The sequence below is a fragment of the Trematomus bernacchii genome, unplaced genomic scaffold (genome assembly GCF_902827165.1).
Source record: "Trematomus bernacchii unplaced genomic scaffold, fTreBer1.1, whole genome shotgun sequence".
Classification (NCBI taxonomy): Eukaryota; Metazoa; Chordata; class Actinopteri; order Perciformes; family Nototheniidae; genus Trematomus; species Trematomus bernacchii.
Genome location: NW_022987552.1, coordinates 1,997,822 through 2,011,153, shown reverse-complemented (window position 1 = coordinate 2,011,153; position 13,332 = coordinate 1,997,822). Strand labels below are relative to the sequence as shown.

General features: G+C 41.8%; 1 protein-coding gene across 1 annotated transcript in view; it reads left to right on the top strand.

Annotated features, from left to right (window-relative positions):
- Positions 1-702: 702 nt before the first annotated feature.
- hivep2a (HIVEP zinc finger 2a) overlaps positions 703-13,332 on the top strand; it is a 106,098-nt gene continuing 93,468 nt past the window's right edge. The window contains exons 1-2 of the mRNA XM_034123891.1: positions 703-1,112; positions 9,035-9,092. The gene's annotated coding sequence lies outside the window, so the exon portion shown is untranslated. The remainder of the gene's footprint in view (positions 1,113-9,034; positions 9,093-13,332) is intronic.

Below are 13,332 nucleotides of genomic sequence, written 5' to 3'. Positions count from 1 at the left end.
ACATTCTGTAGATGACACGTATCGTTTTATTGTTTGTGTGTCCTTTTTAAGAAGGATGCAAATGTCAGAAAAATAATCAATAAAACAATTATTTTAGGGTAATTTAATTAGGATAGTTTAATTTAATTACAACAATTTAATATATTATAACATTGACAATGACATACACTGTAATTTATAAGACTATCTTATTTATTTTAAATATTGTATTATTCATAATGACGAATATCTTTATTTATCTATCTATGTATGATAAAGGTATGTATTATATCCAGTCTTAGCCTATAGCTGAATGCACAGACAGACAGACAGACAGTCAGACAGACAGACAGACAGACAGACAGACAGACAGACAGACAGACAGGTCGCTCCAGAGGTGACCGGGGAATCCTGCTCTCTGCCGGCAGACAGAGCTCTTCTTCGGCCACTGCTCCTCCTCCCTCCCCTCCCCTCCCTCTGTCCTGGTTGCGCGTCGGGGGATCCGACGACGTACGCACACGGACACAGACACACACACACACACAACACACACACAACACCACACACACACACACACACAACACAGCACCTACTAGATCCTCTACTCTCTATCTCTATCTCTCTCTCTCTCTCTATATCTCTCTCTCTCTCTCTCTCTCCTCTCTCTCTCTCTCTCTCTCTCTCTCTCTCTCTCTCTCTCTCTCTCTCTCTCTCTCTCGCTCTCTCTCACTCTCCTCTATGCTGCTATTCTGGGAAGTGGCGTTTGGAATAACCCCCGTGTGCGTACGAGTGTGTGTGTGCGTGTGTCTCCTGATTTCACCCTCACACACGCACACATACACACTCACAACACAGTGAGACGCGCACACTTTACTGTCTGTCTGACTGCAGCAGCGGCAGCAAGAAATCCGGTCGGAAAGGATTCCTTCCATTTTTACGCGCAACTTTTCCTCCTTCGGCTTCCTCGCCGCGACGTTTCCCCCCGACTCTTGTGGATTTCTAACCCCCGTCTCCTGGCTGTTTCCAGCGGACAAACAACGAGGTGTCACCCCGGACACGGGTCTCCTGTCAGAGGGTTGCTTGTTGTCATTTTCGCTCAGGAAGGACACGCGCAGCCGGAGCGCAGACTGAAGGTAAGAAAACGAAACCTTACCGGACATATTCTCTCACACAACACAGTGACAGTGGGCTTTTCCGCGCCATGACGGACATTATGGGCTGTTTTCGCCGCACTTGATCTTTTTTGTTTGGCTTATAAGGGCAAGGCTATGCAGGGGGAATACCCCGGGCACGCATTGCATTGCATGCAGATTACCCGTGTTGCGTAATATCCTGAGGAATTCGCAGTAGCCTGCACGGCTGAGGGCCGGGGGAAAGACGTAGGCTACAGAGGGAGAAGGGAGAGGGAGGGAGGAGTGTTGCTGGATATGAAGCTGTGAAAGTGGAAGCTTGGAGATGTGATGGTGTGATTTTTAGCGTTTGGGAAGCTCGATATTTTTGTGCACAAACAACAAAACTCTTCCTACATTTGGGTTGTTTTGGCAGCCTTTAATGTCACCACTGTGTTAAGCTTTTGGAGTGTTTTAAAAGTGAGTTTGAGAGGTGACCTTAGCTCTCTCTGGTATTTCCTTGTTGTCGCTACAGTGTGATCATGCCTCAGATATGTAAAAGGAAGCTACAGTGTTGTTGTTATTGTTGTTGTGTCCAATCTGAACACAGTTTTTAAGAGTTATTTTTCAGCAGGGAGTGACTTTATCTCATATGCTCATCGCTTGCTTCCTCTGTTTGTGTGTGTGTGTGTGTGTGTGTGTGTGTGTGTGTGTGTGTGTGTGTGTGTGTGTGTGTGTGTGTGTGTGTGTGTGTGTGTGTGTGTGTGTGTGTGTGTGTGTGTGTGTGTGTGTGTGTGTGTGTGTGTGTGTGTGTGTGTGTGTTGGAGAGAGAGAGTGAGAGAAATGGTGGGTGGTGCGCTGGCTGGTTCCGGGAATGTTCCATGACGTGTTGCCGTCTAGAGAGGGGCCCCAGCCGGGGAGACTCCGACACACGACCGGTACCCTGCGCTGCTCTTTACCAAACTGCAGCCGGATAATAACACTTCAGGAGCTCTTAGCTGCTTTTTTCCCGGCTGTATTTTATAAGCACGGTGTGTTTTTCTGCACGTCATAATCCCCATGATCCCAGGGAAGCTGTCTTTTTTTCCCACAGTGAGGTCAGAGGTCAGGGTCAGGGTCAAAGCCTACTGTACTTAAGGACATTATGCAAGGTGGATGAAAGGTGGTTTAAGGATTTCTGCTGCAGGTTAGAGCAGTTATTTAATGCTTAATGAGTCACAGGAAGCACAAAAAAGAACATATTAACCATAAGGGCAATTTTAACATTTATTATACATTTATTTGGTTGCATTTGTCCCTTTTTTATTCTATTTTTTTCCTTTTCTTTCTTTCTTTATCCATGTATTTCTCTTATTCTATGTTTGTTTTGCAACACATGCTTTTATTTTATTTTATCTTTCCATGTGAAAACCTGCTTGGCAATATAACTGGATTATGATTGTAATACTAAAGGTCCAGCATCATCGTCTCAAATGCATGCAGTAAATAAATAAATAACATAAGTAGAAATATTTATTTCTATTACAAGAAACAAAAAATATCTTTAAAATCTAAGAAATCCCCCAAAATATACATAGTAAAATAATTAAAATGTTAATAAATTCATGCAGTAAATAAATTATAATTACATAATAGTGATGACTGTTGATATCAAGACAGACAATTCCTACACGAGAAATTAAACAAATACAATTAAAATGGTTTGAATAATAACTGGATTTCTTTGTTTAACAGTTGGTCTTATATTATTGTCTGAGCTGTGTGTTTATCGTCTGTGTTGGCAGGGAAGCAGCTAATTTTAAACTCTGGATTGACAGTGTAAAGGTTTTTATTTTTAGAAACACTGAAAAGCTGTGCCCGCTGCACAACAGAGGAATAAAATGGAAGTTGAAATAAAGACACTGATGAATGCTGGAGAGCAATAACACACACACATATTGGCCAGCTTACAAACCTGCATCTGAAGAGTGTGTGTTCTGCTCTGCACGGCTGTGAGCGTGCACGTGTGTGTGGTTAATGTGTGTGTGAGGGCGTGCACGGAGAAAGTCCGACCTACGTACCGTCTGTCCCTCTGCCACCTCAGATGGCCATCAGGGCTGCGTAGGAGCAGGCACACACACACACACACACACACACACACACACACACACACACACACACACACACACACACTGTCACCAGGGTGGATAGGCGTACAGAGAACACGGTGTGAGTTAATCTGCAGTAGATATCCAATTAATTTATTTCACAGGCCTTGCAGGACCTCTACGTGTGTTTGCATGCACACATAGATTTATATATATACATAACACACTACATGTTTCAGCTGTAGGACTTGGAGATATTTGAGTTCTGACAATCATTTAATCCCTTGATTTGATTCACCAGGGCTGTGTTAGCCAACAGCTGAATCTGTGTCAGGCAGGCCTTTCGTTATTTGGCTACTATTAACCCTAGAGTATAGCTAGCTTTGAAGCTTAACGAGGCTCTATTATGGTTTTTGGGGTTCTCCCTTTCCTGTTATATAGGTTATAGTGCATGTAAATGGTCTGCAATGGCTAAATTCCCTGTGATTCTTTCAGAGGGAGTATCTCATAGTTTGCTCATGTTGTCAGGTGATAACAGGTGTTTTAACCTCTGTTTCAATGTGGTACCAAATTGATTGATTTCATCCTTTTGGAGGATGCTTTGTCCCAAAATACTTCAATTTAATAGGCTACTGTAGTATAATAAAACACAATGTCTCTTTTGTTTTATAGGCAAGGCAAGGCAAGGCAAGGCAAGGCAAGGCAAGGCAATTCAAAGTGCTTTGTAACAGCTGATGTGGACGTTGCTGCTGTCTAGTAAAAAACACAGCAGGCGCTTTAGATGTAGTCTTTCTTCGATGGATTATTGGTGTGTGTGTGTGTGTGTGTGTGTGTGTGTGTGTGTGTGTGTGTGTGTGTGTGTGTGTGTGTGTGTGTGTGTGTGTGTGTGTGTGTGTGTGTGTGTGTGTGTGTGTGTGTGTGTGTGTGTGTGTGTGTGTGTGTGTGTGTGTGTGTGTGTGTGTGTGTGTAGAGCCACTAGCCATGTGTCACTTGCTGGAGATGTGATACGTCTTTGCATTTGCTGTCAATTAACACGCCGCACACATCATAGCTGGGGAATTTGGAAATGACTGCAGATGTATGGCATGGTGTGATCAAACACACACACACACACACACACACACACACACACACGCTCCATTCTGCATGTACAGATGATGATCCCGTACATACTTAAGTGTAGAAATCCTGTTACAAGTAAAAGTCCTTACACACAAAACCCACACATTTCACATTTATTTTACAAGACCCACATTTCCTACTTTAATACAACATTCAAGGCTTTCTTGTCGTATTCACAACAGAAAATATGAAGTCCCAGGCTCCTCCCATAATACACTATAACATGCATAGACTTTAAAATATATGCAATGCATGAAAAGAGGTCAATTGACATTTCCCCCATTGTGCAGATTTTAGATTCAGGTTTGACAGAAAGCGTTGCTCCACTTTGTGTCGTGGCTTTCCGCGCCTCACCACGCTGTTATCGTGACGTATTGAACACCTCCGAGTGGATTATAACTCAACAGCTGCAGCACAAACACACCTGCACACACTGATCCTCCTGTGAGAGCAGAATAAACCCAGCATTAAGAGAGGATTTCAGGCTTCAAAACCACTGAGCCAGCGCTTATCTGGAGAGGAAACAAGGGGAGAGGAGAGGAAACAAGGGGAGAGGAGAGGAGGTGAGGAACAAGTGGAGAATATAGGAGGAGGAAACAAGAGAAGAGGTGAGGAAAGAGGTGAACAGGAGAAACGAGGAGAGGAAACAAGTGGAGAGGAGAGGAGGTGAGGAACAAGTGGAGAATATAGGAGGAGGAAACAAGAGAAGAGGTGAGGAAAGAGGGGAGGAAGCAATAGGTGAGGAAAGGAAAAAGGTGAACAGGAGAAACGAGGAGAGGAAACAAGTGGAGCACAATGTAAATGAGAAGTGAGGAAAGGAGAGGTATATAAGGAAAGGAAGTTAGGTTAGTAGAAGAGGGAAGGAAATGAGAGCAAAGGAGAGGAAACAAGAGAATAGGAGAGGAAACAAGCTGAGGAGAAGAGAGCGTTTTCCAATAGTCCTAACAGAGGAGTGTGTGTATTCTATTAACTGCAGTGTGTGTGTGTGTGTGTGTGGTGTGTGTGTGTGTGTGTGTGTGTGTGTGTGTGTGTGTGTGTGTTGTGTGTGTGTGTGTGTGTGTGTGTGTGTGTGTGTGTGTGTGTGTGTGTATGTGTGTGTGTGTGTGTGTGTGTGTGTGTGTGTGTGTGTGATCACCTGAGCTGTAGAGGAACCTGAGAGTCCTCCGGTGACCGTGGACCTGACAGTGACGACTGAATTATTAAGACACACACACACACACACACACACACACACACACACACACACACACACACACACAGATAATGGTCTGCTTCTCCTGATAAATTACTCCTCTGGGGTTTAGTTTTATTACCGGTGAGATATTCAGTATAACATGGAGGAGGGGGAGGAGGAGGAGGAGGAGAGGAAGATGACATAAGTGATGAGGGTATGAGATACAAGAGAATAGGAGACGAAACTAGTGCACAAGGGAGGAAATGACATGAGTGTATGAGGAAAGGAGATAAGAGGAAACAAAGAGGAGGATGAGGAGATGAGAGGTCTTCAAGCTGTACCAAGAGTGTGTCTATTCTCTCAGCTGCTGACACACTTTTCTGCTCAGCTGTGTGTGTGTGTGTGTGTGTGTGTGTGTGTGTGTGTGTGTGTGTGTGTGTGTGTGTGTGTGTGTGTGTGTGTGTATATGTGTGTGTGTGTGTGTGTGTGTATATGTGTGTGTGTGTGTGTGTGTGTGTGTGTGTGTTGTGTGTATATGTGTGTGTGTGTGTGTGTGTGTGTGTTGTGTGTGTGTGTGTGTGTGTATATGTGTGTGTGTGTGTGTGTGTGTTTGAGAGAGAGTGTGTGAGATATCAGCTTGTTGTGCTAGCTGCACTGAAGGACTTTCCCTCCAACCTATATCATGTGGACATGTTTATCCCTCAGCCAATCAGAAGTCACCTTACTGCTGACTGTATAGGTCAACAGCAGCCAATCGTATGGCGGCATTTCAATTTAAGATGGCAAAAATGTGATTGTTTTACTCACATCATTGCGAGAAACTGTGTGTGTGGTGTGTGTGTGTGTGTGTGTGTGTGTGTGTGTTTTAGTGTGTGTGTGTGTGTGTGTGTGTGTGTGTGTGTGTGTGTGTGTGTGTGTGTGTGTTGTGTGTGTGTGTGTGTGTGTGTGTGTGTGTGTGTGTGTGTGTGTGTGTGTGTGTGTGTGTGTGTGTGTGTGTGTGTGTGTGTGTGTGTGTGTGTGTGACAGGGAAAGAAGCCTAACCACTGTTTACTCAAATGGAGGTAATGTCAGGTGTGATAGAGGGAGAGATACGAAGAGAAAGGCTGTGTTTTCATTTGCATATTTGTATACTCACATGTGACATTTTAAGTGTGTCAAAAAAGGAAGTATGGCCAAATGCATGCGGTGCTCTCACAAAGGTCAAAAAGTCAAATGTGGAAGGCAGGACATTTCTTAAACTCAACAACCACAGCTTTACACAAAAGACAATTATACAGTTGTTTTGTTTCACTATGTAAAGAAACCACCACTATACTTGTGTCAAATAGAAGCCACCATTAAGTTATTTGAGAAGTCTGTAATGATTTGCTACCGTGATCCATTGTTGCTAGCTGGCTAGCTAACAGCACTGTGTGAGTGTTTCCAAATTGAGACACAGCTAGAGGGAGAGACCTTTACCCAAACTGGCCTACTTTCTGAACAGCTTGTAATTAGTCTCACTTCATGCATGTATGCATCAGACAGGAGAGCTAAATCACTGTTTTGTAATGTGAAAACACACAACTGACAACATCCATACTGGATACAGATCAAAATGCTTTCAACTTAATGTATAGACAGCTCATTAAATAACCATTTCATAGTTTTGTTTCATCGCTTTTCGGATTATTAGAGTATCAGATTGGTTTTGTTACAGCCACATGTGTTCAGTTATTCGGATGTGAGTCACGATCGATTTACTACCGCTGTGTCTCAGCGACGCTCAGTCATAACGGGAGGAAATATACATATTTGCACCCACATAAATGAAACCAGAAGTACTACAACGATAAAACTGATGGTTAGGTTTCGAGTTTAGTTTACGAGTTTCACTTTCTCTCACTGGGAAACTCTCATTTCTTGTTCTTGCAGTAACTTACGGCTCCATATAAGTTTAAATAAAGCTTAGAGAAAATTCCATTTAGCTCATATGAGGGATGTCTAGTTGTATTATGGGAAGTGCAGGACATCTTACTGACGCACATGAGGCAGGTCTGTACAAATATTCAACGTTTTTGTTTTTCTTTAACTGTGATCTTGAAATAGATGAATGAAAAGTTCAATAAAAAATTTATAAATATATTTCAAATAATTCAATATTTCTTTTGAATCATCACTTGTTTATTAAAATCAAAGAAAAAAGGAAAAATAAAATGCTTTTTGAGGAACCTTTTGTCCTTTTTTCTACTCTATTTGTATTTGTACTACTAGTGTATTTGTATTTGTTATACTATTGTACACTATTGTATTTGTATTTTGCACTAGCTTGATTTGATCTCTTTCAAATTGAGCATTTTGTCGTGGATAAATCTTAAATATTAAACAATCGTTTCCAGACCTCCTTGTTATCTGCCACTGTGGAGTTATCACAATTAAAACCCAGAGACAGTCACTGCTGTATGTTGAGTTATTTGCATATCCATAAGAAAGATAAGAACAGAAATATCAGGGGATGAAAGTAAATCCAATCTCAGCGGGGGGGACAGAACAGAAACCCCAACGGGCTGAAAAACAACTAAAACATCAAAGAAATACGTGACAAAAAATCCAGACGACAGACGGCTGACTCGAGTGATCCTGAGACTCAACGTCACCTGTTTTTATTTGGGGTTTGAAACGTCAAACAATCCACAAAGAGTCTTTTAGAAATGTTAGATTAAAAACCGCAGCCTGTCACTTCTTCACACAGAAAGAGTCTGATGACCTTTTGACCTTTCGACTAAAAAAAGTAGAAGTTTGTGGACACCTGGACGTTAAAATGTTAATCTAACAAATGCTCATGTTGATTTTGTGCCGATCGAGGTGGTGCATTGAATCCTGTTTACTATTAATTTGATATTCAAGCATTATTTTAAACCTTTTTTCAGGAGGGCTAATAGAAGTTAGGCATTTTTATATTCTATAATTTATTGAAGTGTTTTTTAGGTATAATTAAGCAGCACTTTTTGAGCTTTTCTGTCAATTTATTTGAAGATTTGATCATGTTTGGCTGGCTAGAAAGGAGAAAGTAGGAGGTAATAAGTTAGCTAAGAGCTAAGCTAGCTGTTCCCCCCGTTTCAAGTCTTTGTGCTAAGCTAAGCTAACTAGCATCTAGCTGTAGCCTCACAGTAATGGTTTCTGTCTCTCCCGTAAAGCAAACAGTGTGCTTCAATGTCAATCTATTGCTTTAAGGTGTTTCCTAAGATGAATTACCCCAAAATAAAAGTACATAAATGCATCTTAACTACACTTTTTTGCCCGACCTGATCATGTATTCTTATGGAGGTTATGAACTATGGAAAACTGCTTAAGCATCAATTTTTTTGTCCATAAATGGTCAGTAAGAACCATGATGGGACCACGATAAACTACTTTAAAAATGTACTGATGGTGCGTTGCATTCAGGGACTCCTACTGTCTGCAGTCCATGAGGCGGCCATGTTGTTACACATCTTCTTACAGTACACACAGTGTGTTTACACCAGGTGGATATACACAAAAGTACTGTGTTTCTTCATCATCCTCTTCCTCTCTTTGTCCCCCAGGAGCTGTGACGAGTTTTGGACTTTCTAAACCGAGCCAGAGGACAAAAAGCTACACCAGGTAAGATCCATGAAACTGAAAAACTGTGTCTGTGTGTGTGTGTGTGTGTGTGTGTGTGTGTGTGTGTGTGTGTGTGTGTGTGTGTGTGTGTGTGTGTGTGTGTGTGTGTGTGTGTGTGTGTGTGTGTGTGTGTGTGTGTGTGTGTGTGTGTGAGTGTGTGTGTTGTAGCTGGAAGTCATACACAACAAGCGCTTGTAATACAGGTAGAAGATACACACATGAAGTCATGAGGTGTTTGCAGTAACTATGATAAGTGGCAAAAGGCATGTGAAAAATAAATAAAAATATAATACAAAATAATACAAAAGTGTAATCATATAGCACATTTAAACAATCACAAAAATAAATAAAAAATAAGGATATATTTATCATTAAAAAACTCAGAAAATGAAAATAAAACAAGCTAAAAAAGGTTAAAAAAAATACAAAAATGAAAGTAACATTGCATTGTAAGATATTAATAGCTATATATTATAATAAAAGGCAGCAGCAAACAGAAAAGTCTTAATTTTGAGAGACTAGATGAAGAAAACTGATGCGATAAATCCTTAAAAATAAAATGGAAAAAGGATAAAATGGTGGTGGAAAAATAATCCGTCTTTGTAATAATAACCGTCATTACTGTATGAGATAAAATGGCCGCTCCCTTTGTGATGAGAGAGAGGGAGAGTCGAGCGTTTCTCATTTAGACAGAAATTACTCTCGCTGTTTCTCCCCCCCTCACCCTCGTTGGTTACCGCGGTAACCGTCCAGCTTCGTTAGCGGAGGTGTGACCTCGACTGGGAGCAAGAAGAGAAGTTTCTGTCCCCCTGTCTGATTTAAAAAGTGATGAATAAGCAGAGACAGCGTGGTGTTTTACAACCATTTAAAATGTGATATTCAGCATTTATGTAGTAATATCACTCTGTTCTTATTTTGAAATATTTTTTATTTGATATTTTATGGGACATTTTACTTCCTAATACAGATTTAAGTCCTGCATTTTTTACAGTGTATCCACCGTATTTATAGTTCACGTAGAGACAAAACTAAGGTCAACAACAGACTTCATTTTCTTTGTCTACTGCTAAACTACAAGCAACAGCATGGAGGTCAAAGGGCACAGAGGCCTCAGGTATATTAAAGCATCTCTCCATAATAACCCCCAAAGGTCATGTAGGTGAGAGAGGACACATTTTACATCTGTGATCACAACACAAGAGAAAGGAGAAGTGGTGTCGATGCAGAATACATGATGAGAAGATACTTCTGTAGTAGTGACGGTGAACAGAGTCTCGATTAAACACATGGAGAAGGACTTCTGTAATCAGAAATACTGTATGTGTCCCTCAGCGGGGATATTTACATTGATACAGCAAGAGAACAGGGCAGAGGAAAGGCACGAATAAGGTTATTAAATGGCTGTTGAGTTGAAAAGTAGGCTCAAAAAAGAGGGATGTTTTTCTCTCTTCGCTTTTTAAATGTGTGATTGCTGCATAGTAGAAGAAACAGCGCTGTGTGTGTGTGTGTGTGTGTGTGTGTTAGTTAATGTGTGTGTGTGTGTGTGTTAATGTGTGTGTGTGTGTGAGAGCGGTGTCACTTCCTCTTCCTGTGAAAGAGGCGGCTTCGTATCAAGGACGAGATAAAGCGTGTCATCCAAACACCCTCCGACTGTCTGTCTCTATTTCTCCTCCTCGCTTTCACATCCTTTAGCGTGTGTGTGTGTGTGTGTGTGTGTGTGTGTGTGTGTGTGTGGTTGACTCTGACAGTGCACAGAAATAGATCATGTAAAGTAGAGATCACTATCTGCACCTCAGAGCTCAAACGAGGTGGTTTTTAAACTTCATACGGTGTCATCTCAGTGAACACACTACAGAAAACAGGATGTGCGTCAGAGCCTGCACACTGTGCACATGCTCTCACATGCATCACCTGAGTGTGTGTGTGTGTGTGTGTGTGTGTGTGTGTGTGTGTGTGTGTATAAAATATAAAAAAATGCTAAAATGCACTGTGATTAACCAACCTTCTACAAAGCAAATCTCTACATAGGATACGATATGAATATTACGTGCAGTGATGCAAAGAGTTTGTAGTTTTTAATACAATTTTAAATGCAATGACTTCAAGATTTGGACATAATGTAAACATAACTGAATAATAATAAAGCTTTATTTATATAGCACTTATCATACAGCACGTGCATCTCAAAGTGCTTTACAAAATGGCACACGTCACAAGTTAAGAATAAACCACAATAAATTCCCCTCAGATCAGATGTTGAGACCTTTTCAGATACATGCAGCATCGCAACATAATATCACATTTAACAGAGTGTTCAAATACAATTTGAGATGTGGCCACTGGGATTGTAATAGCTCGAGGTTATGATCTCATGTATTCATCTTTTCTCCTTTAATTCATCATCATTCTGTAAAGGCAGAGTAAGACTTCTATAGCGCAACAACTTTTCTAAAACAACAAAAAATGACAAATAAAACAACACATCTCAGTGAGGAGAAAGAGAGGAATGAGAGCTGAGCAACACGAGCCAAAAACTGAGTGCAGCAACAGGAAATAAAACTGAGAAGAAGAGATGGAGGACCAAGAGGATGCGGGCGCCATGGTAACTGGAGTCGATACATTGAGAGGTCCACCGAAAAAAAAAAATTAAAAAAAAACATCAGTAGTGAGTGGACAGTCAGCCAATGAGAGCGCTCACATTGATCCCTGTCCACTGATTGGCTTAAGCAATGCAGGAAGTGAACTCACTCACACACACACACACACACACACACACACACACACACACACACACACACACACACACACCACACACACACACACACACACACACACACACACACACACAGACTTTCATTCACGTCCACTCGCACACAGTAGTATGTTGAGAAGTAGAAAAAAGGTAAAGAGGGAAAGTGTGTATGTACAGTTTCCATGGTGACCAACGCTTGGTACGACGGATGCAAGCTGTGGCCTTGACAGTAACACGCACACACACACACACACACACACACACACACACACACACACACACACACACACACACACACACACACACACAGACACATACATACACACACACACACACACACACACACACACACACACACACACAGACACAGACACATACACACACACACACACACACACACACACACACACACACACACACACACACACACACACACACACACAGACACAGACACATACACACACACACACACACACACACACACACACACAGACACAGACACATACACACAAAGGGCAGAGTGACGATTATGTGCATTGACTAACAGCTGTGTCCAAATGAATGGCCTTTGGGTGAGCATCATCCACACAAACACACACACGCACGCACGCACGCACGCACGCACACACACACACACACACACACACACACACACACACACACACACACACACACACTCTAAATGTGTGTGTGCAGGCCACAAGTGAGATAACAGAGCGGCATAATTTGCATAGCATTATGGGGTATGACTGTTGCCGAGACAACAGCAGTTAGTTTTGTTTCCCATTTCCTCCAGGTAGCCACAGGTCCACTGGACTCTTTGTTTTTGCATTCAAATGGCATGGAAAGTAGTCTGTGTGTGTGTGTGTGTGTGTGTGTGTGTGTGTGTGTGTGTGTGTGTGTGTGTGTGTGTGTGTGTGTGTGTGTGTGTGTGTGTGTGTGTGTGTGTGTGTGTGTGTGTGTGTGTGTGTGTGTGTGTGTGTGTGTGTGTGTGTGTGTGTGTGTGTGTCTGAGTACAGTGCGTACATTAAGGAGTTTCACTTCCGCTTCGTTTTTCATGCAAATGACGGCTTTGCTGCTGCAGCCTGCACACTTCCTCTGTGTGTGTGTGTGTGTGTGTGTGTGTGTGTGTGTGTGTGTGTGTGTGTGTATGTATGTGTGTGTGTGTGTGTGTGTGTGTGTCTGTGTGTGTGTGTGTGTGTGTGTGTGTGTGTGTGAAAGAGACTTTACTGCTCATACGTGATTCAGTGTGTGCATTTCTGCATTTACATTTGCATTGGTGTGTGCATGTATGTGAGTGTGTTGTGTGTCTGTGTGCTTATACATCCTTGTTAGCAGATCCTATGTTCACATATATTTGACCAATCAGAATCGAGTATACAACTAAGCCGTGTAATAAATTAAAATAACAACAACAGCTGATGGGATTGTATCTTTCTCGCCACTTCCATAGTTATTTTAACCCAAACATTGACTTGTTTTTCATTT